The 24990-nt window shown below is 37.8% G+C and overlaps 1 long non-coding RNA gene across 5 annotated transcripts in view; it reads right to left on the bottom strand.

Moving 5' to 3' along the window:
* Window positions 1-18283, bottom strand: part of LOC111093522 — an 82340-nt gene extending 64057 nt beyond the window's left edge. For 2 of the 5 annotated variants that reach the window (XR_005382167.1, XR_005382166.1), the window contains exons 1-3: window positions 18177-18276; window positions 2567-2815; window positions 2395-2477 (exon numbers count right to left, since the gene is read on the bottom strand). This is a non-coding gene — a long non-coding RNA (uncharacterized LOC111093522). Of the gene's footprint in view, window positions 1-2394; window positions 2478-2566; window positions 2816-6666; window positions 6739-18176 lie in introns of all 5 variants that reach the window. The other 3 variants (XR_005382169.1, XR_005382168.1, XR_005382170.1) reach the window with 3 other exon arrangements.
* Between the last annotated feature and the right edge of the window lie 6707 nt (window positions 18284-24990).

Here is a 24990-nt window from a genome sequence, read left to right as displayed (position 1 = left end):
ATGCGAGATGATAAAATGCCTATGCGATGAGATGAAGTGAGGTGAGTGACTCAGGCATTGTGACATAGCGTTGGGCTACTATTGACTTTCTAATGCTTTGTCGGGAGGAGAATAAATCATCTGCTTCTTAACAGCTGTAAACCATTGGTAACTAAAACTGGAAAGCAAACCATGGATAAGGGGGGACTACTGTATATTTATATGCTTTTTATTTTTTGAACTCTGGCCACCAGAGGGCACCAAAAATTTTTATATGTGAAATAACATTTACTCAAATTAAGAACAAACTGATATCCTCACTTGCTGAGATACTGGAAACTATTAGAGTCCTAGATAGCAACTTCACTTCAAGTTTATGTGGGGAAAAAAAAATTGGTGATTTTATTTCTTAAAACAAAAAAGCATGAATGGATGAATGTTCCTATTTATTTTTAGAGAATTTCAATATTTTATGATTATACTGCTGAAATTTCATTTTTTATTTCAAAGCTTCAATATTAACCTTCATAGTAGTTGAATCTCCAGTTGGTTTCACATTGATCTATTTAACATATGTTATTAGAAAACTCCTCGAGGCACCCAGGGGGCTCAGTGGTTGAGCGTCTGTCTGCCTTTGGCTCAGGTCATGATCCAGGGTCCTGGGATCGAGGTCCATACTGGGCTCACACAGGGAATCTGCTTCTCCCTCTGCCTATGTTTCTGCCTCTCTCTGCTTGTCTCTCGTGAATAAATAAAATCTTAAAACTCCTCATGTTCAACACATTATGCTAGCAATTGTCACTCCTAAGGCATAAATAATACAAAAATGACTGTCTACCTGTATCAGCCAGGGTTCTCCAGGAAAACAGAACCATCTATGTACGTGTGTGTGTGTGTGTGTGTGTGTGTGTGTGTGTCTGTGTGTGTCTGTGTGAAGAGATTTATTGTAAGGAACTGGCTCATGCAATCATAAAGGTTGGCAAGTCTGAAAGCAGTAGGGGAGGTTAACAGTCTGGAAATTGAGGAAGGAGTTGATGCCATGGGCTTGAAGCAGAATTTCTGCTTCTTTAGGAAACCTCAGCTTTTGCTTTGAAGGCCTTCAAATGACTGATGTGAGGCCCACCCACACTATCAAGGTTAATGTCCTTTACTTAAAGTCAACTCATGGTAGATGCTAACCACATCTACAAATACCTTCACAGCAACCGCTAGAGTTTAATTTAGTTACCAAGTACTATAGCTTAGCTAAATTGACCCATAAAATTAACCATCACATTGCCTTAAAACCTTCCTCTCTTGAGATTATTTCCAAAGAAAAACTTTTTTGAAAAGTTCATCAAAAATTACTAAGCTCCAAAAAAAAAAAAAAATTACTAAGCTCCATTGAGAGAAATGTATCCATATGCTTTAAATTCATCATGATATTGCTTTGGGAAATCAGCCACCAGGATTCATCATGATATTGCTTTGGGAAATCAGCTCACCAGGATTCTTTCTAGTTCATATCATGATACATCACAATCCAATATGAGTAGTGGCAAAGGGGAAGGGAGGTTCTGTCCTATGCTCACAATTCAGGGACCAAGGTTCTTCCTGCCAACCTTGTGTGGTTTCCTAGAGCCCTCTCCAATTAGCCAGGGAATAAAAGAGAATTGCTTCTGGGAAGCTCTCTATACCAGTCTGGAAATGGTCCTATCATTCCTGCTCCCTCACCATGGCCCAGACATTCACACTGCTACACCTACCTCCAAGGGAGCCCAGAAAATGTGGTCTATCTGGGGGCTCAGGAATAAGACAACAACACAGGTGGTTAGGGATGACTAGCATCTTTACCACAAATAGTGCTTTATTTTACAGAGATTTGGGGACACAATTGAAAACAGGGAATCCCTCCTAAAGAAAAGTGAACACAGAAAACTATACACATAAATCTTGAGATCAAAACCACATCTCTCTCTTAAACTCTTTCTCCATGGAAGACAAATGGTCAAGATGGTGGAGTAGAGTTGAAATATGAGGAATTTAATATTAGAAACTGAGTTTTCAGAAATTATCCTATATGTGGGCACCATGGCATTAATAATAGAAATGCAGAACCAATGATGCCTGCAAAAGCTAGGCTAAAGTCTGGGTATGATGTGCAAACCTGGGATAGGTTTGTTAGCATGGTGGACTTGCTCCTCCCATTTATCTATCCATTTCCTTCGCCTTTACCCTTCCTCCTTCCACAAGTGTCTCCAATTATGTCTCTTTCATGAAACCTCTTTGCTTCAGGTTACACTAGTTTCTTTCATTTTGGACCTTATTGCCTCTCTAGCTAATATGAAATATTTGGGGCTGTGACAATACTTTCCTTTGTGTTTTTAAGTAATTGAAACAATTATTCAAATGAAGCTGGTCTCCATTTTGGTATACCTTGTGTTTAGTTCAGTGTTGGACCCATAAAAGGGGATGAATATTTGTTACTTGATTGGTTTCCATTTCTGGAGGGATGTCTCCTGAGAACACACAGATATTAGTTGGGAACAGGAATTGCATGAGTTCTCCTCCAGCATATACTCTCTCAAACAAGGATCATCAGGCTTACCAAGGGACTGAGTATAGTCACTTGAATAAAGTGCTGAAGACATTCTTTTTAATCATATTCACTTTTTTCCCTTAAACACTCTTATATAGACTTCCTGATGTCCAAAAAAAAAGGTAAATATGGTCTAATACCCCAGACTGAAATGAATATGGCAAAGGCAGCATTCAAGGACTGATTTCCAGGTTTTTGCTCTTCTGGGCCCCAGATGGAAATAGCTGTTTTCAGATAGCATCTTCCCAATCCAATCACCTACAACAACAGGAGGAGCACATTTTAACTCAAGAACTTTGTGACAATAAAAGGTTTAATTTAGATGGAATGGATCAGCATTGTACAATGAAAATGATACTTTTTTAAAGATTTTATTTATTTATTCATGTCAGACACACACAAAGAGAGAGAGAGAGAGAGAGAGAGGCAGAGACACAGGCAGAGGAAGAAGCAGGCTCCATGCAGGGAGCCTGATATGGGTCTTGATCCGGGTCTCCAGGATCAGGCCCTGGGCTGAAGGTGGCGCTAAACCACTGAGCCACCCTGGCTGCCCGAAAATGATACTTATTTACTTCATTGAGCAAGGCGTCCCATTATATGGACATGTGGCAGAGCAAAATGAATAAATCCTAAGGATCATGAAATACTCAGGTTTCTGAGTGAGTCCTGTGGCTGGTATCAGGAAGAAAGTGCCCTACTCAGGTTGGCCCCCCTGGTGGCCCCAAAACATCTTAGTCTGTTGGAGCCAAAGAATATTTGTCACACACCTTCTATCATACCTGCCCATGCTTTTGTCTACTGAGTTAATAAGACCTATTATACGCAAGTCAAGCCTTAGAAGCTATTAGCATATGTCTTTGGATGTTTGAATTAGAACAGACCTCAGAAACTATCCAGTCTAATTCTCTTTGGTTTTCTCCTAGTTCTCTATGTCTACTATTACACTGTCTATAAAAACATCTCTGCAGCCTTTAGATATGGACTTCTAAAGGGAAGTTTTCCATGACTCATCCACCATTAATAAACACTAAATTAATAAATACTAAGTACTCCACCTAGATCAGTTTTTCCTGATGTGTATTATCTTAAAACCTTGTATTTCTTCTTTAGATACTTCATCCCAAATGTAATAAATACTTGTACAATTATTTGCTTTAAAAAGATACTTATTTCACTTATTGTACTCTATAGTTCACTAATAATATAATTATTATATACTGAATATAAACAATGATCAGTATACAGAGAAATTCCAATATTAACATCCAATATTTTCCTCAATGCCTTTGGTAAGTATCTTCAGACAAGGATGATTTAGAGAATCATCACTATTGGGGTTCAATCCAGGCCCTATTTCTTTTGTCTCCTCTTTATCCAATTTCTGTTTCCCTTCTGGTTTTATAGACATGCTCCAGAGTTCACTTCCTTCTAGCAAAATCGTTATTCTTACTATCTGCTGGTGGGTTTGCTCAATGTTCCATTTAATATCTGCTCTTAATAGTTATACTGTGAGAGTGGCTGTTTCACTGCTCTCCACCCTATCTACAAATGCCATATGCTACTTGTCTCTGTTCTGAGTCCTCTGTGTCCCTTGGGGAGCATCCACACGATAGATCTACACTATGTTGAGGTGATAGAGCAGGCTTTATTTTCATCACATTTGAAGAGGAAGTAAAGCAACCTAGTGAGAACACAGTTGAAGACCCCTTCTGGAAAGTAATAGGGATGCCATGCTTACTGCTCCTGAAATAGCATCAACTTTCAACCTAGAAGGTGTGGCTGAGGGGTATTTAACTCTCATGCTCATAGCAAGTGGGCAACATTAGCACGTGTTATGTATCTCAGTATCTCTATGGGCAATCTAGCAAAGTATCAGGGAAAAAAATTCTTTCTGAAATGCATATAAAAATTACATCAGTGGCAAATGCAGAATACCAGATATTTCAGAGGAAATTTTTCTTCCATGCTTGTCAATTTGATGTTTCTGCTTTCTCAGATTTTAAAGCTGAGGTGTCTCAGCTTTTTTCTCGGGAGAAAAGAAATATTTCGTATTTTCATAAATTATAATATTCACATAATAAAGACTCTAAGTGTTTGATCTCAATAAATGGAAGAGTTTACAATACTCTTTCATGTGAAGACACTCGTGCCATCGCACTCTGAAGTGAACAGAATCATGGTACGCTCGTGACAAATGCACTTCTCTGCTCACTTATCTCTGGTTTATGGTTTGGCACATTTTCTAACTTTAATCCATTAATTCAGTTACTATACAATCTCAACCGGGTCAAAACCACAGGGTTCAATTGACACAAATCAGTTATAGCTTCACTCTGTTTTATAACACTAAAACTTCATCTCCACAAGTCCTCCTACAAATCCATGTCAAGGGTCATAGGTGAAATCAGACAAGATATTTATCACAACTAATTGAAAAACAACTCCAAATGCATGTCATGTCTTCGGTCAAAAGCACTAATTGCTACAGGAAAGATGATGTGACTTAATGGTTTACAAATCTTATAAGCAGCAGTGATAGAGACTTTCTTAACACCACTTACAATATCATGAATTTTCAGAAAATATACAAAAGCTTTTGACTAAATGAATTCAAACTGTCTTTTAAATAGTACCTTTCATGATGATAATCATGCTGTATGATGTGCTGTAGTTATAATTCATCATTCAATACAGAAATTTAGCTCATTTGACACCACCTAATCAAGATCAATACTGCATTTTTTTACTACTTTTATTTCCACCTCTGTCAAAACCAACAAGTGCAATAGTACCTGTATTGAAGAATTTAATAAATGTGTAGTAAGGATTTTGTCTCACTGTAACTGACTACATTTCATGAATCACTTTACTTCTAAAAGTTTTCAAGTTTCCTAACCATAGGATGTACTAAGTGCTATGGATAATATAAAATGAATATCAGACATGACCCACTGTGTTGGTCAGAGTTCTCCAAACAAACAAACTAGTAGGATCTATCCAGAGAGAGAGAGAGATAGAGAGAGAGATCTATTTAAGGAATTGGCTCATATGACTACGGAGGCTGAGAATCCCCAAACTCTGCATCAGCAAGCCCCAAGAGGCCAGTGGAATAAATTCCAATCTGAAGGTTGGCAGCCTCCAGACTCAGGAAGAGCCAATGTTTGAGTTCGTGTCTGAAGGCAGAAAAAGACCAATGTCCCAGCATAAAGCAGTCAGGCAGAAGGAGTTCCCTCTTAACATTCCTGTTCTATTTTGGTCTTTAATTATTTGGATGAGACCCACCCACATCTGAACTGATTGAAATGTTAATTTCATCCAGACACACCCTCACAGACACAGCCAAATAATATGGGGCCAAATGTATGGCAACCCAGTGATCCCTTCAAGTTGACACACAGAATTAACCATTACACTCATATACTTAAAAAGCCCATTATTTAGGGAAGAAATAAGACAAACAGAATCAGTAGTAGCAAACAATGACAAAATGGCATATAATTAAGTGCTAAATCAAATGATAATGCCTATAATTCCTATAGAGCTTCAGAAAGAGAATAATCAGAGAATTTCTGATTAACTAACTGCATAATAAATATGTTTTCATTTGTCTACAAGGGATTAAGTCCAAAGAATTAAAGAGTAAATAAGGGCTGATTGCTCACCAACAAAAAGAAACAAAAAACAGAATGCCTAAAATGACTTAAAAATGAAAAAAACACAAGCAGAGACAGGAGGGAGAAAAATAACAGACTGCTTCAGCATTTTCCTGTCTGAACCTTGATAACATTTTATACCTCAGTGTGAAAGATTGCTTTAGCTGAAAGAAAAAGGCTTTTGATGTCACATATTCCCCCAAACACCTGCTGGTCTTAAGTGTTTCAGCAAATAATTCAGCCTGCTGGGAATTCTTGGGTTATAATTTTTATATTCATAGCTTCTCAAAACTTTTTAGAGGTTTTCAGCAGAAGAAAAAAACAAGTGATACCAAGTCAAATGATCTCTGAGAGTATCTGATATTATTCACTGCCTTAGGTTGCTACCCACTACCCACCAGATTCTATTCTTTCATGGGCAGCATTTTAATGGAAGAGGTACGAGGAATTACTCACAGTTGGTTTTTTCCCAAGGATTAAACAATGACATGGAAGCAATTCACTGGCCAACTTTGACAGCAGTTTTTACTGGGAACGAATAGTAGAAATTATTATAAAAAAGTTTGACAATATCTCCCGTTTCTTGAGGATATGAATCCCAAACAGCTTCAGAATTATTGAAATGTCTACAGCTGAAAACCAATTACCTCCCTTCAGTTTTTTTCTGTTATATTTATTATGTTGAAACACAATAGCTGTTTCCTGTTATTACACTTCAGTAATTCTAGATCAACTCTCCAATCTGACATAACCACAATTTTTAGCCAGGTTAACCTAACATAGGGTAATTGAATGCTCCCTTTCTGCCAACAAGAATAGCAAAATGTATTCCATTTTTCTTGATTCTGCAAGTTTTCTTATGACAATAATTTTCTAAATGGTCACTCCCTTTACTGGGATCTGACAGACTGAAGCTGTTCTTTCTCTAGAAATTTTCCTATCATTCTAGAGAAGCCTCTCTCACCCATGGAAGCTTGGACACGAGCAAGTGGAAATGAGCATCCTTATCTCCTATGACCAGTGCTTGGCATATAGGAGATCCTAGAGCTCCCATGGCCCAAAGTGGTTGCCTGGAAGCCGTAGAATTGAGAGATCTAAAGAATCCAGTACTGGGAGAAATAAACCACAGAACCCAGGAAAACCCACACATGCGGAAGGGACTACAGACTTCAGACTTCATTCAAGAGGAGATCCCAGCAGGAAACCCAAGTTGACTAGGTGAAGTTACCTATACCCTTGTGGATATGAGCTAAAGAAAACCAGGCAGGGAACAAGCTAAGCACTCAATGGAGACCAAGAATAGAGAAGGTTGCCCCAACCAGAAGACTATCTCCACACTGCATTAAACAATTCAGTCTTCTCTAAAAACAAACATACCATCTTGGAGAAAGATAAAGAGGAAACCTCATGAGAGGTAGGGAGGAGTCCTAACAAGGAGATGAGCTATTTTATTCTACTATACTTCCTAAAGACTAATCACAAAACCTAAATCAATCACAAAGAAATGCTTGTTAAACCAGAAGAGGTCAAGTTACCTCTAACAGGCAATTTAAGTCCTAACACACTCATGCTCTCACTAGCTGCAGAACTGGGGTATCCAGAGCTAGATAAGATCAATTATAGCAAATGAAAGAAGCAGCATATTCTGTGCAATTTTGTATTTCAGAGTAAATTTTAACCCCCAAATACAGAAACGAATAAGATGAATTTCATGTCTTCCTTGAAATCACACTCTATATGGGGAAAATCCCATAAAAAATAGTGTAATAAATGGAAAAATAAAAATATGTATAAGGACAAAGTTAGCAGACATTGATAAAATGCATGTGAAAGCTCGGAGGAGCATAAGAAAAGGTTTCCTGGAAAAGGATGCTATATTGGGTTTCAGAGGATGAATAGGAGATTATCATCACAGATTGGAGAGAGTTCCCTGTAGGTAGACAGAAAAAGTTACAGAAGGATTGAAGAGCTAAGAATGTTCATATTAGTGTCACTGGAGCATAATAAAAAAACTTAATTTTCAAACGGAATTCCATTCACTGGTAACTAATATTATAGCTTAGAGGATAAAACTACTTTTGTTTCAAGATGTTAAAATTGGTTTTTTTTAATATTTAATAGTGTACTCAGTGTAATGGAGAAAAAAAAAACTGCAGTATTATTTAACCAAAAGAGTTAGAAGTGACATTTCAAAAATAAATTTGTAAGATTATTATTCTTGTCCTCAATCCAGAAAATATACTGCAGATGGCTACAAATGTTTATTTCTAAGATGTAAAAAATGAGATCTGTTTTCACTCTTTACAGTCTCACAATCTTTTGTAATTTCTAGTTTTAAAGAACTATAAGTCTCTATACAGGAGGTGCTCAATGTCACTAATTAACCATTTTATTTTGAAGCGTCTTCTCAACAACCATAAAAAACATGTTTATCTTAATGATTTTGTGTCCTACTGACAGTATTGAATATTTTTAAAGCCTTTATGTTACATATTCTTTGTAATTCTTGCTCAAAAATTATAATGCACTATTTTCTCCAAGTGGAAGTTTAAAAACCAGTTATGCTTCAGATAATCTTAACAATATTTTTATTGGTCAATTTTTTTAGGTGGAATTCAAAGAGTAAGCTGAAGAACACAACCTTCATTTTATAGGAAAGAACTTTTAAATCATGTCTAAGACTGTAGTTGCTGATCTTATAAATACATGTACAACCTGAAGGATTCTAGGAAGGACCTCCTGCCCAAGTATATTTCATCTACTTGCCAGGGTACCAAGGATGCTTTACTAATGATTCCTGGCTTTGGATTTCAAAGACATCTTGACTATCATTAATCCTGTATTAAGTCATCAGTATCCTGTGAGGGCTAACATTGAGATATTATCAAAGAACAGCTTTCAGCATTTCCCAGCAAGTCTTTGGTACATGATAAAGGAATTCCATGCTCAAATAAGCTTGAGAAATACCAAACATTATTTTTCTTAGACAGTCACAATATATATTAGTGTATAAAAAGCTCTGAAAACACCAACAATTAGGAAAAAAAAAAAACTTTTTTTAATACTCAGCTATTCCAAAATCCAGGCTTCATGAGAATTAACAATAACAGTAGCTGAAAGCAAGACACCGAAAATTAAACAAAAAAGGGGGACAAGTGAGGAAGGTCAGAAAAGGAGTGCTCAGATGGCTAAGAGCACTGAAAGGCACTGGTAGCAATGAATGTGGACTGCTCCTCAGAAGAAAAAGAAAATGGATGTATTCAGCTCTTTTCCTTGGACGGGTCCTAGGGAAGATCTAGCGCTTCCGGAGAATAAAATTCATTTGGTCTAGACAGTTTTCATTTTCTTGGAAGTGGGTCTTCACAGAATCACCTCTACTAAGATGCATTTTAAGATGATGTCACTATTATCTAAAGACAATAGAAGAGATAGTCATAGGAGACCCATTCCTGCACTTGCTATATGGAGGAAGTCAAGAACATTGTCTCATTTAATGCCCCTTATATAAAGGACCACATTGAAAATGCTTTTGAGAACTTAGTGCTAAAAAACAAACAATTTTGCCTTCCCTGAGGACCTGAGATATTTCCTCTTTTCTGACAAGAAATATTATGTTTTTCTATTTGCTTTGATTACCAGGAAACCCAAAGCTAAATGTCAGAGCAAATAAAACAACCACATATGCCTAGGAGGACTGGATGTTTGGGATCTTCTTTCTACTCTTATTGATATGGACTTCTCAGTCATGATCCTCTATTTCTCATTCCCTGTTAATTTGTTGTTTGCGCTTGTGATAAACCACCGCTGGCTTATCCAAAGGCCACTTGGGAATATGAGAGCAGACAGGTAAAGAGATGGAAAGACAAATCAGGACAGACAGAAATGACTGGCTCCTGCAAGATCTATACAGAACACAACACCAGTACCTTACATGGGATCTAGAATATTAATGCCTAAGTATTTTAAACATGTTTAAGTGAAAAAGTGTTCCCAGATAATACCACATCAAGATCTCCAGGGATATGTGTTTCTTACTGAAATATATGTCTAGGATACTAAGGACAAGTTAAGGCTTCCGACTCCCACCAGTGCTTGGGATGAAGGGATTCTATACTGGGGGGAGGCTAAGGAGTAACCCTGGAGTGACAGTGAGGACATATTAGAGACAGGCCAGAGAACCTGACAGGTAATTCCAAACAACTCTCTCTCTCTCTCTCTCTCTCTCTTAAAGATTTTATTTATTTATTCACGAGAAACACACAGAGGGAGGCAGAGGAGAAGCACACTCCCTGCGGGGAGCCCAATGCGGAACTCAATCCTAGGACCCGGGATCACAATCTGAGCCAAAACAGGCACTCAACCACTGAGCTACCCAGGCGTCCCCAAGGGAGACTCTCTTATGGATCTGCATAGGTCTGGGAGTGAGCTCACCTCTGCAAAAAACAGGCTGACCTATCAATAAGGCAAATTCAGGATGAAGCATGACAAGAGAGGAGGCAAACACACACACATGAGGCGAATGTGTTTGAGGGATGGGGCATGAATTTGGAAAGAAAAGCACATATTATCTATTCAAAACACCTTTTGTTTTGAGGAGGAATTTAGGACAAGGCATTTGTGTTCTAAAGGGCTCAAAAACATGTTGATTGGTCACATACATATAGTTGATTGGTCACATACATAAACCACAGTGAGATGTGGCTCCTGAATAACATTGCCAGCTTTGTTACCCAACAATAAGCTGAACCATGGCATTTTAATGTTGTAACTTGGAAGTTAACCACCCCCTTTCACTCCTTAGGGACTAGAGGGCAGCAGAGAGTAATAATACCAGAATCTACTGTGTTGAGCAAGCTGTTATAGGAGCATTGATTCTGATTATGGTTTTCCAAGGACACAATTATGGCCTGCTCTGAAGGGCTTCTTATATGTAACACCTCATAGAGTAACTCTCCTGAGGAAACTACTGCTGGAGAGGGAGTGGCATTGCTGCTTGTATAATTTTCCCAATGGAAACTACACTGATTTATTCATTCCAACAGAGCTTTCAATGTCCTGCCACTACAACTGGGGATATATACAGTCAAATAAAACGTGGTCTCTGCCCTAAAGGGATTAGTTAAGGATCCCAAAGTTCTGACTCTTCTTGTAAGTTGACCTTTAGTCTATTTCAAAATCCTTTCCCTTCTGAGGCAGGGAGAGGGTGAAGTAGGCGCTGAGAGGGATGTTATACTCTTAATGAATGTGCTTGCTTCAGGCTCTTGATTAATCTTCTCTTGAATTCTCTCTGAAACCTGAACTGAATAACCTTGGCGGCGCAGCATGCCTTCTTGATATACAGGTTGTATACAGTGATGTGATGGGCACTGGGTGTTATAAGAATTACTGAACTCTATATTTGAAACTAATTATGTACTATATGTTAGCTAATTGAAGTTAAATTTTTTAAAAAGTAGTATACAGCATCACTGCTGATAATCCTGTGTGTTTGGGGATTAGTCAAAGAATGAGGATAAGAGCAGGATGGATGATACTTGCTCTTCTGAATAGAGGTTTTCTGAGGGAACTTCTGGTTCTCTTGTGCATTATGTCTACCAACCTCTCATCTCCCTCTAAATTCCTCCTTCTCTCTCTCTCCTCCCTTTAGAGCCAAATTTCTTTAAATTTGTTAATTTAGATAAAGAAACATCCTTGTTCCCTACTCCATCAAGATCTAAAGAAACATCCTTGTTTACCTTCCAGCCACTCCTCTGCTTACCACCCCATCACCCCAACACCCACCTCACTAATATCCAGATCACCTTCATGTCAAAAAAATCTCAAAAAAAATGTTGAATTCTTTTATTTCAGTTCTCAAAAATATTCAATACATTGGCCATGTCCTCCTCCTCTTAAAACCCTCTTATTCCCTGACCTCTGTTAGACTACATTCTCCTGGGTTTATTGGCCTTCCTGTTCTCCAGCCACTTCTATAATGTTCTTCTCATTCTCCTCTCTTGGTACCTCCATCTTAGTCTGAAAACTGTACATTGGATTTCCATAGGAGACTATTCCAGACACTCTTTTAACCTCACTCTCCATCCTCACACAGGGTCAGAACTTGAATGTGAATCACACCTACTGGAAATATGTAGGACACATCCACATAGGCTTTCCATGAGGGATGATTTCATCCACTTCCATAACTTCAAGTAGCACCTCTTTGCCAATAACTCCAACTGTGTATTTTGAGCGGAGAACTTCCTTTTTAAGACAGATCCATATGCCCCAGTCTATGCAACATTCTTATTTATATATTTTACAAGTACCTCATTACTTAACATATTCAAAACTGAACTTGAGACCTGCTTTTCCTACAGCATGTTATCTCAGTAAATTTCTCAATACAGAGCTTTCTAGGAGCTTTCTTTGACATTTTTCTCTTACAACTCCCCATATCCAATCACCCACTAAAGGCTGCCAATTCTGCCTTCTAAATACATCTTGAACCATATCCATTTCTATTCACCCCAAGGCCACCACATAAGCCAAGTTTCCAAATGAACCTGCACCTGGACTAGTAAAGAGGCTTCTAAATGGTCTTCCTGAAGCACTTCCTGCCTTCTACAGTCTATTCTGCACACAAAGCCGGAGTACACTTTTGTAAATATATAGCAAGAATGAATCTTATACAGAGACTTCAAAGTGCAGAGATATAACATCCTTTAGGTCTCTAAAAATCAACTTAGTCCTAAAGTTCCATATGTACTTAGAAATGAAAAACTGAATATTGCATAATCAAGGTAATCTACATCATTTGGGTTAAATACTCTAATTCAATCAACCAATTCAAGATTCTCCTCAGGATTCACCAAACTCTGTTTCTTCCACTTGAGGGTGACCTATGATACTGCAATGATTACATACTCTCCCAGTCTTGGGAGGGTGGGGATGGGGTAACTTTCCCAGAAGCATTCTTTGTCCTTGATGACCTTGAGATTTACCTCATCCTGACTGACTCCCACCAGTGATGTACTCTGTCCTTCCACAACTTCTAACAGACAACTCACTGCTGATAAGAACAGTAACAGTCTCTTTTTCTGAGCCTTCTACATACATCAACTCATTTACTCCACAACCCTTTGGATCTGTCTGTTGTCTTTTGGCACTTTGCACATTTTTCTCCTCCTCAGGAAACTCAGGACCTCTGTTGCTTTTTGGACATCACAATATGTGCATACCAAATTCTCTCAGTCTGTCCTGAAAGCCACTTGGCCCAACATCTCACTTAACCACTGCTCTTGTCACTCCAGTGCCATGGCGGACAAAGTGCCAAGGCTTCTCTAGGACAATAGAAATCTCCCCTCGGTACTCCTAAGAAAGCAAGATAGGGGCTTTCTCTGGTCCCAGTTTCACCAGTAGGTCAGACATTCCTATCCTCAGTCCTATTCCATCAAGATCTAAAACTTGAGACAGAAGGGTGCCTCAACCCTTTCTTAGAAATCCACAATAGCCACTAAACTCTCTTGCCCCCCTTTCGCTATTCTGAAGCTCCACTCAATTGCCAAGAATGTAAAACAAAAACTCTCCTCTGTATGTCAGAAAGAAACTTGCTTTGAATCTATTCTCTCTTATGCTCTAGTTTATGGATAAATTCTATGTACTCTTTCTTCAGGCTTTGACCAGTGATGCTACAAATCCTGCTTTGAGGAGATTCATAAAAACTTTCTGGCCCAAAATTTAGGCTCTTCCTTGAGAACTCAGGCTTCCCCTTACACCTCAATAAAGCTGGGGAATAAAGCAAAGCTAGGCTTTCACAATCATTATCCTATGGGTTTCAAATAATCAACTTCTTTTCCAAGGGTCTTAAATAATGAATGCCACTGCATGAAACAGTAAAGATCATGGAGCATTTTAAAAAAATGCGAGAAAAGAAAAACCTGTTTTTAAAACTCCCAAACTTTATTTTTATTTTCTGAGACAAATGCAAATATGATTAAGTACCTATCCATTCCCCTCCCACCAACAAGTCCTCTTCAAACTCTCTCTCTCTCTCTCTCTCTATATATATATATATATACATACACACACACACATAAAATTTTTGTTATATAATTAACACAAAACATTGCATAAGTTGAAGGTATACAATATGTAGATTTGGATTTGGTACATATATATATCGCAGTATGATTACCACACAGCTAACACCTCTATCACATCACAGAATTATCATTTCCTTTCTGTCGTGGGAACAATTCATGTCTAGTCTCTTAGCAACTTTGAAGATTATAATACAGTATTGTTTCTATAATCCATATGCTGTAAATTAGATCTTCAGGACTTACCCACGATTTGCAAGTTTATACACTTAAGCAACATCTCCCTAATTCCCACCCCCACCCCAGGCCCTGGTAACCACCATTCTACTCTGTTTCTGTAAGTTCAGCTTTTACATAAACTTTTTATTGATGTATAACTGACATACAGAAGAGCACAAAAATTGTGAATGTATAGGTTGAGGAATTTTTACCATGTCAATATACCCTTATCACAACCAGAAGTCAGGAAGTAAAACATGACAAGTATCCCACCTACACTCCCAAAAGAAACTGCCATCCTGACTTCCATCACCATCAATTAACTTTGCTAGTTATTGAACTTCTTATAAATGTAATTTTGAACTGTTTTTCTGTCGGCCTTTTTCCTCTCAAAATTATGTATGTGAAATTCATTCCACAATGTTGCACATGGCAGTAGCTTATTATTCATTGTCATTCCTTTGTAGATGTCCTTTATATGACTGTATTACAATTTATTTATCCATTCTGCTGCTCGTGGACATTTTGGTTGTTCTCAGTTTAAGGCAATTATGAACAAAGCTGCCAAGAACATTCATATGCATAGATTTTATGCATAGATTTTTATATGCACATATGTATGCATTTCTGTTGGTGTACAACTAGGAATAGTATTACTAACTCATAGGTTTATGCATCTAGCTGTATAATAGATATTGCCAAACAATTTGTCAAAATGGTTGTACCAACTTGAACTCACTAATAACACTGAGAATTTTAATTGTTCTACATCTTCTTCACCAACACTTAGTATTAGCAGTCTTCTTAATTATAGCTATCCCCCATGAATATATTAGTGGTAGCTTATTGTATTAAAATTTGCATCTCCGTAATGACTAAGGTAATATTTCATATGCTTCTTTGCCATTTGGAGATACTGTTTGTGAAATGCTTATTAAAGTCATTGGCATTTTTCTGTCTTTGCTTTATAGGAATCCTTTATCAGGTATGCACATGACAATTATCTCCTTCCTTCTACTCCTTGACTTGTCTTTTACACTTCTCAAAGAGGTCTTTTAATAATTGAAGTTCAATCAATCTACAGAAATCTATTGTATTTCTATATACCAATAATGAAGGAGTGGGAAGAGAAACTAAGAAAATAATCTTATTTATAAGTGTACCAAAAATAATAAGATACCTAGGAATAAACTTAACCAAAGAGGTGAAAGAGGTGAATGTCTAGGTTGTACACTGAAAACTATAAAACACTAATGAAAGAAACTGAAGACAATAAGAAATAAAGAGATAAAAAATAATAAATAAATAAATAAATAAATAAATAAATAAGCATTCCATGTTCATGGATTGGAAGCACAAATATTGTTAAAATGTCTATACTACCCAAAGCACTCTAAATGTTTAATACGATCCCTATCAAAATACCACCTTGGGGTACCTGGGTGGCTTGGTCGACTAAGTGTCCAACTCTTGGTCCCAGCTCAGGTCTTGTTTTTTGGGGGGGTTTTGTGGGTTTGTGGGTTTTTGTAAGATTTTAACGGAGAGAGAGGCAGAGTCACGGACAGAGGGAGAAGCAGCCTTCATGCAGGGAGCACGATGTGGGATTCGATCCTGGGACTCCAGGATCATGCCCCAAGCCAAAGGCAGATGCCCAACCACTGAGCCAACCAGGTATCCCTCAGGTCTTGATCTTGGGGCTATAAGGTCAAGCTCCATGTTGGGCTCCAGGCTGGGCATGGAGCCGTCTTTAAGAATTAAAAAAAAAAAAAATACCAACAGCATTTCACAGAGCTGGAACAAATCATCCTAAAATTTTTATGGACCCACAAAAGACCACAAATAGCCAAAGCAACCTTGAAAGAGAAGGGCAAAGTAGAAGTATCATAATTTCAAACTTCGAGTTATAATCGAAAGCTGTAGTAATCAAAACAGTATGCTACTGTCACAAAAATACACACACAGATCAATAGAACAGAGTAGATAATCCAGAAATAAACCCATAATTATATGGTCAATTAATCTTTAACAAAGCAGGAAAGACTACCCAATGAGAAAAGACAGACTCTTCCAACAAATCGTGTTAGGAGAACTGGACAGCAACATGCAAAAGAATGAAATTGGACCATTTTATAACACCATATCAAAATAATAAGATACCTGTATATAACACTATACACAAAAACAAATTCAAAATGGATTAGAGGCCTAAGTGTGAGACCTGAAATCATAAAAATACTAGAAAAAAAAGCACAGGCAATAATTTCTCTGATATCCACTGTAGCAACTTTTTTCTAGATAGGTACCCTGAGGTAAGGGAAACAAAAGCAAAAATGAACTATATCAAAATAAAAATTTCTACACAGCAAAGGAAACAATCAACAAAACTAAAAGACAACCTGTGGAATGGGAGAAGATATTTGCAAATGACATATCTGATATGGGGTTAGTATCCAATATATATAAAGAACTTCTACAAATCAGCACCCAAAAAACAAATAATTCTATTTAAAAATAGGCAGAAAGCATGAACAGACATTTCTCCAAAGACATCCTGATAGACAACAGACACATGAAAAGATGCTCATCATCACTTATCATCAGGAAAATGCAAATCCAAAATACAATAAATATCACGTCACACCTGTCAGAATGGCTAAAATCAAAAATACTTGAAACAACAGGTGTTGACAAGGATGTGGAGAAAGGGGAACCCTTTTGCACTACTGGTGGGAATGCAAACTGGTACAGCCACTCTGGAAAACAGCATGGAGGTTCTCAAAACGTTAAAAATAGAACTATCCTACATCCAGTGATGGCATTATTAGGTATTTATCCAAAGAATATAAAAATACATGCACCCCAATGTTTATAGCAGCACTATCAACAATAGTCAAATTATGGAAGAAGCCCAAATGTCCATCTACTGATGGATGGACAAAGAAGATGTGGAGTGTGTGTGTGTGTGTGTGTGTGTGTGTACACATATACGTATATGCCATAAAAAATGAAATCTTGCCATTTGCAATGATATGGATGGAGCTAGAGAGTATAAGGCTAAGCAAAACAAATCAGAGAAAGACAAATAACATGGTTCACTCATATATGGAATTTAAGAAATAAAACAAATGAGCCAAAGGGAATAAAAGAGAGAGAAAGAGAGAGAGACAACCGAAAAACAGACTCTTAACTATACAGAACAAACTGTTGATTACCAGAGGGAATATGGGTGGAGAATGGGGGAAATAGGTGATGGGGATTAAGGAGTGTACTTGTCATGATGAGTACTAGGTGATTAAAGTAAAAACTTCAAAAAATTAAATTCTTAATTTTAATACAGTTGAAATTATCAATATTTTCCATTATGGTTAGCTTTATTATCTTATTTTTCATGCTTAGTTACAATTCACTTGGGATTGGTATTTTATATCATGTACAGTAGTAATCAAGATTCATTTTTTTTTATATGGCTATCTAATTTACCCAGCACCATTTATTTAAGAAACTTTTTTTCCCACTGTATTACAATAGGACACTTTTGTCCTGAGTCATGGGACCACATGAGACCATTTCTGGGCTCTCTGTTTTGTTCCATTTACCCTCTGTAATACTTTGGTCTTAATTTCTAACCAACTTTCCTCATTTAACTATCTCTTTATCAGGTCTTACCTTACATATTACTTCCTCAGGAAAGCCTTTCCTAAATTAGCTGTAATCAACATCTTTCAGGCTCCAATAGCCTATTCTTTTCATTGGTATCATTCATGATTCTATTAGGTACATTCTGATAGATACATTCTATTTACTGTATGAGTCTTCTACACTCAAAGCTGCATAAAGAAAGAGACTGTCTATCATGCTCATGGCAGGATTATTAGTCACACCACAATGCCTGGGTCACAGGAAGTCCTATGTAATGTAGTTTTGTTTTATTTTGTTTAACTCAGTAACCCCTCAGTCTAATATGTCTTATTGTCCTTAGCAAGTGTTTTTTTTCTCAAATGTTGATGTCAGCAGAGTTCCTGCCTTAACTTGTTGGCCCTCTCTGTGCACTCTCTATCCAAAGGCAATCCCATCTATTCACATCGATTTAACTACTATCTAGTTAAAAAGGACTTAAAAATATACTCCTTCTACCCTGATCACAAGCTTCGATGTTTGCCTACTAAGTATTTCTAACTGGATGTTATACAGATATTTCAAACTCAACTTGTTCCAACTGAACTCATCTTTTTCCCACTCCTCCACTCCCACCCCACCTGCTCTTCCTGCTCTTATATATACCATTTCAATTAATGGTGCCATCAACTACGTAGTCTCCTAAAGCAGAAATCTTGTAGTCATTCTAAAGTCCTTTATCCACCTACCCACATCTTTTTATTTAATAACTAATTTATTCCTCCCACATAGTTTTATACTCCTTCTCCCACCTCTATTACTACTGCCTAACCAGGTTTCCATTCTTTCTTACCTTACTACTGAAATAGCCTGCTAATAACTCTTTTTATCCCAATTTTGCCCTCCTTTGAAGCTTCCTCCGCATAACATTGAGAATGGCATATCTAAAATTCAATTTGACTATGGAGTTTTATTCTTAAACCCCTTCCAAGGCTTTCCAGAGCCTTGTTACTCAGTTAACACACCAGACCCTCTAAAACTTGAGTCTTGATTTCCTTTTTTACTTCTACCCTTCTATTTTACCTTCTAATAATTTCCAACTGCTTTCAATTCTATTAAACAATGACGTTTCCTCCATGTTTAGCTTTCTTTATGGTGCTCCCCATGCCTGGAATGGCACTCAGCTCTTACCTTACCTTCAGGATTAGATTCTAGAAACATCTCTTCCAGGAAGCCCAAACCTCTGGGTTGGCCTGAGTTCATCTCTGCTCTCCCACAACCCCACAGCAAACTTTATTACCACATAATTTATAGTCTGTCTCCTCTACTAAACAATCAGATCCTTGACAGCTGGCCCAATATATTTGTCTTTGTGCCCTGAGATGCAGTAGACAGCTTGACATATATTAGGCACCTAACAATAGCTATTGCACTGAAATTTTTAGATCCCTTTGAATCTCCACGACAGAATGCAATATCCATGTTGCCCTTTCTTTTTGTATTCTGTTGAATTTCAATTTTATTCCAGGTAACAATGTGCCCAGCTCAGTAACTACATTGCCTACCCTCTCTTGCCATGACAGATGATCAGTAAAATATAAGAACTCAGTGCTGGCTTTCTGGAAGCCACTTTAAAGGAGACTGACTCAACAGTTTTGTCATTTATTCTTCCCCTCCTTCTACCTGAAATGTATTCACCTTGATTGAAATTCCAGAAGACACCAAGTGTCCTTGAAGATGCAAAGCCATGCTCTACAGAAAGATGGGAGTATGCTTCCCTAATGACTATGGAGCCTTCATACAAGCACAGCACAGCTTCCTCTTAGACGTTTGTTACAGGAGAGAATATGACACCTACTTCATTTAGCCTATCTGGGTCTTTGTTGCTGAAAGCAACAGTATCTGCTAGCTGTGAATAAAAGTTTCTTCTCCAATGATACAACTGCAAATTAAAACTGATCATGAAATCTGCTTAATTGGAATCATCTAGAATGGACACACTACTTCTACATATATTGTCCTACACGACCTCATAAAGAAACTGGTAGGCTGGGTGACTTTTAATATGACAGTGAGCCATTTTGTTTCTCCAGTTGTTATTTAACTCATAACTTGTCACTTAAGTAGAGTTGGAGTTTCTGAGATAATGACCTGAGTAACTTTTACAGTATTCTTATTCACAGCTAGTAACCATCATGGGGACTTCATAGTCCCTAATTAAGACATATGGGCAGAGTAATTAGAGTTCTTTCAAGGATTAACATCCAAAAGAGCATTAATAGCCATTATTCATATACTCTAATTTGCATGTATCTATGTGTATGCACAGATACAAATCTTTCTGCAGATAGCAAACATAAACTACTGAGCTAGTCTCCCCGTTTATAAAATATAAAATAAAACAATGAAAACACACACATACATACACATTAGAATACACTGGATTCCAAGTCTCCAACTTAACAGATATCATATCCTGTGTTCCTAACTACTTACTCACTTTGTTTATCTTGTTCCTTCCAGACAACCATAGGCCATTTTCTCACTACACTGACTCAGTTTAAACTCTCTTCAGTTGTTATCTAGACACTGATGCCATGTGGCCTCTTCTCCAGGAATTTAAGGCTAATTTTTCAACAATCTTCTGTGCCCATTTTCACTTTTTTTAAAAGATTTTATTTATTTAATTATTGAGGGGGAAGGAGGAGAAGGAGAGGGACAGAGTCTTAAGCTGACTCTTCACTGAACAGGGCTCGATCCCACAATCCCCAGATCCCAACCTGAGCTGAAAACAAGAGTCGGAAGCTCAACTCACTGTTCCAACCAGGTGCCACTGTGCCCATTTTCTGAGTGGCCCTGAATTGCTAAGGGTCTATTCTACGAGCTGTTTCTATGTCACTGTCTTGGGCTCCTCCCTCCCAGTAGATGGTCATTCACTGTGTATAATAATTTCCCCTAACACTCATTCCTTTCTGAGCCATTTAAAATTCATGTGAGACCAAGCCTTGATCCACAGGGCAAAACATTTTGCCTTGTTTTGTGTTTAAGAATAAACAATAGGCTATGAGATCAGAGATATTCAATCAAACACAATGTCATATCTTAATCCTGGTGTTTTGCACTTAATAAGTGTTTGGCTGTTAATAAAAAGCAGTTTGTCCCATGCTTAATCACTCATTAGCTTCCTAAATATTAAGTATCTGCTATGTGCCTAGCGTTGTGCTAGGCCACGATATCACAGTGAGCAAAAACAAGTGTGGTACCTAATTACATGTTGTAGAAAAGACAGGGACTAAGCAAATTATCATGAAATGAGTTTACGATTGCAAACTGAGATTACTGCTAGAAGGAAAGAAATATGATTTTATTAGTGCGCTAATCACAGGCCAGCTTGTTTCACCCTACCAAGTAAACTAGAAAAACAATTTTAAAAATCTGTTTGAATATATAATAAAGCCACAAAGGCTAATAAGGACTTGGAGGGCTAAAATACAAGAAAGGAGGGAGGTACAGAGCGGTGAACCTGATGGAGTGGCTTTTTCTCTCATGGCATTTGCTAATCTTCAGTGGAGGCTTGAAAGATGAGCAGAGCTTCCTAGGCTCATGGAAATGGAGAGCAAAAATTGAAGTTTAGGTCCTCAGAGAAAGGAAGCCCTTGATAACTCCAAGGCATTCAACTGAGGAAGGAAAGTACTCCTGATCTCCCTTCTCCGTGACTCACTCATGGAGTGGCTCCAACCAGTGGTGACTTGAAATGTCAGTCCTAATGTATCTGAGCTACTGATTCTTCTGATAAAGGGTTGACTTGAGCATTTATCAAATTATCTTATGTCAGTGAACACAGCAGTACTAGGAAGGCATCCAAAAGATTGTTTGTTTTATCCAGCTTCTCTCTGCACCCAGTGTATAGTGAGACCTTGATAGGACTAACGAGCCAGCAACCATTATTTCTTTTATGCCCACTTGCCCAGTGGCATGAGGAAACTTAAATGGCCAGGAGGCAGAGTGAACTTCATGAAATCTGAAGTGGATTATTAGGTATAATTGGGAGAAGCTCCATTCTCAACTTCCATCCTACTATCTCCAAATCTGTATTTTCAATCTATGACAGATATAAAACTATATATTGGTCTTTGGCTAAAAAGATATAGGACAATCTTCTATTCACAAGGTGGTCTATGTCAACTATACTGTATCTGAGACTGCAGTTAGACCCCAGCTTTTTCTGGGCCTTGGGGTTCCTCAGACCATTCAGTCACCATTTCCCCACTTTTTCAACTGTAAAATAAACTTCTTGGTCAGAGAAAGGTTGAGTAGAATATCATAATCATGTATAAAATACTCAGTGCATGAATGGTGATACTAAAAGAAGAAAAAATTGGGAGGGAAGGCAAATTAAAATCTAAAGTGTCAAAGCCCCCTCCATGATAGGGGAGGTCTAGCCAGCCTCCCCAGGGTATGGTACTACATTGCAAGCTTAGGGTTAGTTGCTAGCTTTGCAAGTGCAGCAAAGTCAGATTTTTGAGGCAAAATCCATATTTTAATGCCTGTCACCATAACTACTTTGATCAAGTACTAAGGAGGCTGGGAAAGAGGCACAGCAACATAAATGGAGTGAGTCACCTTCCCCACCCCATAATTAAAAGCGTCACTCACAGTGGCCTTTTGTTGGTCATTCATATAAGGATACATTTAGTCACACTTTGAACCCCATTCAGAGAGATTCATCCATAAATGTCTTTCCCTAATTCTTTGTGATCAGTCTTACAATTCTTTCTTTTAGGTCCCTAACAATCTGATTATACCATTAGCCATGGCCCATCAATCAGTATAGATACCTCAGGCTTTGTACTAACAGACAAAGTGGATAATAAGGTATATTATTTAAATTCACATCCACTGGGAGAATTTTCTTTCTTCACTGTCCTACAAAGCCACTCCTAAAAGGAGATGATGTCACAGCATTCTATTCTTGATTGGCGCAAACGTGCGCAGAACCATGTTTAACTAGACTCACACATTTTCCTCCTCAGTCAATTCATCTGAAGTAAGACAACAAGAAGAGGCAAGGTGAGAATTAATAAAACTACTTATCTAATCTATTTCTGCCTTTACAACTGGAGAGACTGGATCCTGAATATATTCCTTCCACTTGCTGATGGAGGACATCAGGGCCGTGTCTAACAGCAGTGTTGATTTCTAAACTTTTACTACTTACTATATAATCCTCTGTTCTTCCTCTAATTGGTAAAGGAATAATCCAAAGTAGTTTGACTTTATACTTCTGACCTCATTCCCTACCACTATCACCTTGGCTCACTCCACTCCAAATACTCTCTTCCTCCATCAAGCCTGTCATGTCCATGGCCTTTCCCCTTCATATTATTTCTGCCTAGAATATTTTTGCCCTGGAAATGCACAAGGCTACTTCAACATCATGGCTCAAACATTACATCCTCAGTGACACCTTCCCTGACCTGAATCCTCACCCACCCTGTTAATACAAATCTATCCTGATTTATTTTTCTCTTTACACAGATTACCTTATGATATACTGTATATTTCCATTTATTTGCTTATTTTCTCTCTTCCTCCACTAGAATATACCTCACAGGAGGGAATTTTCATTGGCCTAGGTTTTACCATTTTATCTTCAGTACCTAGAATTGTGTGAACATATTGGGTATTCAATACATGCTTTAATGAAAGAATGAGAATGAATGCATCTTTTCCCTCAGAGTCCTCCCTAAATTTAAGTTTTGAAAGTTTTCTAATGAATCAAAAAAAAATAATACGTCAAATGAGTTATATGTCTGATTTTATTCACTTGTATTATGAAAAAAAACAATTTATTCTTTCGTCCTCTTTTTTCTGTGTTCTTTCCATCTGTATATATTATAAAAACTTTGAGTAAGGAGAAATCAGTTCAGTTCGCTCTTCTTTCCCAACAACTGCTGGGTTTTAGAATAATAATGCCACTGGTTGTTTCTGATTCAAACACAGTGTGAGGCTTTGTTTCTTAGACAAGTCAACTGAGGAAGAAAACAATTAGAATCACTCCCAGCTTGAAGAGGTACATCAAATCCAGAATTTCAGTAAGTGTCCCCATCATTCTAAAATTAGCCTGATCTAAATGCATTACTTCCCTTTGGGACTTAATCACTAAGATTCCATAAACACACACACATACACACACGTGCACACACACACACATAATTCTGATACAAAGTTTGTAATCTGTTGTGGGAATTCTTATATCTTACGGATTTGCTTTTAAACTGGTTCTCAGTTGAGACTCTGGGTGGCTCAGTGGTTGAGTGTCTGCCTCCAGCTCAGGGCGTGATCCCGGAGTTCTGGAATTGAGTCCCACATTGGGCTCCCCTCAAGAAGCCTGCCTCTCTCCCTCTGCCTGTGTCTCTGCCTCTCATTCTGTGCCTGTCATGAATAAATCAAATCTTTCAAATAATAATAAAAAATTGGTTCCCAGTGCGTGCTAAAATCTGACAGCTGTCAAAATCTGGGAAACAAAGAGAGGAGTAAAGGTAGGACAGAATTGTCCTCCTCTGGCCAGGTACAGCTCTTACATGGGTCTGCTAAAGGATTTGTTAAGGGTTTTTTGTTAAGGGTTTTGCCTTCAAGCGAAGGCAAAAAAGTACCATCAGAGAACGAAAGAGGGCTACTTTACTTGGCAACGAAACCCATGGAGAGTTGAAGCTCCTCCTATATAACAAAATCTCCTTTCTCACCATCCTATATCTTCCTGATCAACACCTTCATATCAGACTTTGAATTAGGCACATGACAAGGCTGTAAATTCAACAGATACCAAATTTAAGCTGCAGATTCGATGTTTGTGCATGTCTTT

The sequence above is a fragment of the Canis lupus genome, chromosome 31 (assembly GCF_011100685.1).
Source record: "Canis lupus familiaris isolate Mischka breed German Shepherd chromosome 31, alternate assembly UU_Cfam_GSD_1.0, whole genome shotgun sequence".
NCBI lineage: Eukaryota > Metazoa > Chordata > Mammalia > Carnivora > Canidae > Canis > Canis lupus.
This window is presented reverse-complemented; position numbering and strand designations above follow the sequence as displayed.